The sequence below is a fragment of the Arachis ipaensis genome, chromosome B03 (genome assembly GCF_000816755.2).
Source record: "Arachis ipaensis cultivar K30076 chromosome B03, Araip1.1, whole genome shotgun sequence".
NCBI lineage: Eukaryota > Viridiplantae > Streptophyta > Magnoliopsida > Fabales > Fabaceae > Arachis > Arachis ipaensis.
The window spans coordinates 45,981,119-45,984,469 of record NC_029787.2 but is presented as its reverse complement, the minus strand read 5'-3'; positions in this window follow the sequence as shown (position 1 = coordinate 45,984,469).

Sequence of the window (3,351 nt, the reverse complement as noted above, 5' to 3'; positions counted from 1 at the left end):
ATTTATATATATATTAATTTGAGTAAATTACATTTTTAATTTAAAAATAGAGTTTAGTTAATGATATTATTATCGAGCTCGATATCCGCTGATATGAGTAAATATCGGTACTTTTTGGTAGACTTAGCTTTGCTAAGACTTCATCGTATATTTTTTATTATTATGTTATTGGTGTCATTTATATTAACAACTCATATATATTATTACTTGTGTTTTAATATATCCACACTTCATAATTATTTGTTTAAGATATTTATAACTTGAATTGCTAACTCACCAGCCCAAAAACGCACACCCAACACCCGTGTGTCGCCAAACTATATTAATCATCATGGACACCATTAGTCATCATCATTTGCATCTCATTCAAAACCACTAATGAAAAAAAAAAAGAGAGAATGTCGTGAGTGAGAAGAACGTGATTTTATGGCACTGCAAACTTTGGCGTTTGATTTTTTGAGCTCCATAACTCTAATAAAAAATTTAATCTGATTAAAGTGTTTGTATCTTCCTCCTCTTCACGTTGACATCACTTTTGTTTGGGAGAAGTCGCCGGAGGAAACCGCTGAACCTTCCACAGCCGCAATCGTGAGGAGCGTCGCCGTCAAGCTACCGCGAGAAGAGTCAAACGAGATAGAGAGGGGACGCGATGGAGAAGAGAGGAAGGTGTGGTGGTTCCCTTTACTGCCGTTGCTGTTTGAGGTTGACCGGAGGAGTGGACGTGACGTGGCCTTGCTGCGTGTGACAACAAGCGGCTGCGTTGCCACCGAAGCTCTCTGCCGCTGTTCCTAGATAAGAGAAATAAGGTTTTTAGACACGTTTGGTTTTATAGGTTCAACTATTCGAGGTAGGGATGACTTCTTTAACTCAATTTACTATCAAGAATTGTTACAAGTCGATATTAATGCGAAAAATGTATTTTTAAGATTTTCGTAAGCCTTAAGAATTGAATTGAATTGCTTTGGATGAATGAAATTATTTGCTTTATTGAATTACTGATTTGTTTGAGTTGGTGTGCAGTCGTTGATAAGAAATTGATTTGGAAAGTTGATTTGGTTGAATATTATGAAAAGTGATTTTCTTGGTTTTGTTGATTTATTTGAAATAATTTTGAGAATTGGAAATGATTTGAGATATGAAAATGATTTGATTTCAGAAGCGGTTCAATTTTAAAATTGGTTTGATTTTGAAATGATTTAATACTGGAATTGGCTGAGAAGACATTGATAGATGGTTTGGTTGGGACCCTTGAAGGGTGGTAGAAGTCTGAGTTTTAGAGATGTTAAAATTTCTATAAAAATTGGAGATTTGATTTAAAGTGTTATTTAAAAAGGTTTGGATTTAAGAATTATATAGTTTGATTTCGAATTATTAAGAAAAGAAATGAAGTATGTTTTGGAGCTTTATTTATTAAGAAAAGTATTATGTTTTGAATTTGATTTACTTAAGGAAAGAATTATGTTTTGAGTCTTTTGACAAATTTTGGTAAAGTAATTATGAATTGAGTTTGATTATGATTTTCAATATTATTAAAATATGAGTATAGTTGATGTTGTGAGGACGGTGATTTTGTCCCGCTTACAAATTTGGCGATTTGAGGATGAGGGATTCCCTCTCTTGTCGTGGTATGGATGTGGGGAAGGTGGAAAGACACTCTCCTTCATATTGTTTTCCCCCACATCTTTCTCTAGTTGCAAGGTAAAAAGACACACTCCTTCGATGTGGAAAGACACTCTCCTTCGTAATTTCTTCAGGAGGTGGAAAGGCACACTCCTTTAATGTAGAAAGGCACTCTCTTTTGTTTGTGTTCTTTCTGGGGATACGCAACCTAGAGACAATGTCTGGATTAGCTACCCACTCTTTCGATGTGGAAAGGCACTTTCCTTTGTAATTCCTCTAGGAGAAGGTGGGAAGGCACTCTCCTCCATTTGTGTTCCTCTTAGGGATGTGCAACCTAGAGACAATATCTGAGTTAACTACCGGATGTGTCGGGTTCTGGCAATTTAACCGACATGTGAGCTCACGGCCAGTAGGACAGGCATGCAACATACTGCATTTGTTTGCTCTGGATGTGCTTAAGTGTTTTGTTTGCCTATCTGATGATTTTTGTCTTATTGTTATTTGTCGTACTTTTTGTAATTGATCTCTGATTGTGTTTGCCTTCATTGTTTGCGCCTGTGATTGATTCTATTTTGGGATTAAGTTTTGATGGTGATTTGTTTTGGATTTGGGCCGGAGGCTGAGTTGATTTAATTTGGGCCGGAAGCCGAGTTGATTTAATTTGGGCCAGAGGCCATGATTGGTTGGATCGGTGGTAAGTTTTGGATAAAATAGTTTCTTAGTAGGCAGTAGAATATATGGAATGTTATTTTGCGTGAAATTTTTTTAAGAATAATATGAGTTTTAAATTTGGATAATGAACTGACGATAACTGCGATTGAAAATAGTTTTACTTAAAATATCTTCTTATAACAATTCTTAAACCCTCTATTGAGGACCAGCAGGGACGATGTTCTCACCCCCTACAGACTTCTCTTTTCAGGACGGATGACGAAGCTTGCGGAGTTTTTGCTAGATTCTTAGATATGCTATTTCTATTTGTATACATATGATATAGATTTTTCTCTCTTTTATTATTTATATTCTTGTAAGAGGGATAGGAGTTGTGACTATAATAATATGTATGTATATAATATTTATAAGTTACTTGAGTAAGAAGTTTTGTATATATGTATATTCTTATTCGTTTTCATGAAAAAGTATTTTCGTTTTTTTTAAAGAAAATAGCGATACGGTTTCGAGTTAGAGGCTCCTATTTTATTATTAAGTATATGAAGTCGTCGTAATACTTCTCGCTATCAGAGTAGCGCAACCGAAAGTGTGACATTCTGATAGTAAGAGTGTTACAGCAATCGCGCTTTTTATAACATTTTACTAATATCACAAGTAATTTAGTTATAGTTACTAACCCATATAAATTTAATAATAGACGTGAATACAACTTTGTCCGGCCTAACAATCTAGACTAGACCTGCTCAATTCGGGTTAGACCTGACCTAGTTTCGGTAAAAACGAGTGGAACCCGAAATCAGAATATGATATGCACCTTTAATCAGACTAGGATTGTGTCTCGGGTCACCCCGCCTAATTCGGTAAAATCCTAACTCTTAATCTTTTATCTCCCTCACCCTTTTTTTTCCGGCACCTTTCAACCTCCCTCTTCAATTTTGCTTTCTTTGTTCTTATCCTTTCTTTACATCATATACTCTTTTTTCTTCACTATCAACCACTAACAACTGCCCCTACCCCCAGTCACCACCGCGGCCTATCACTACCATAGCCTCTCATTCG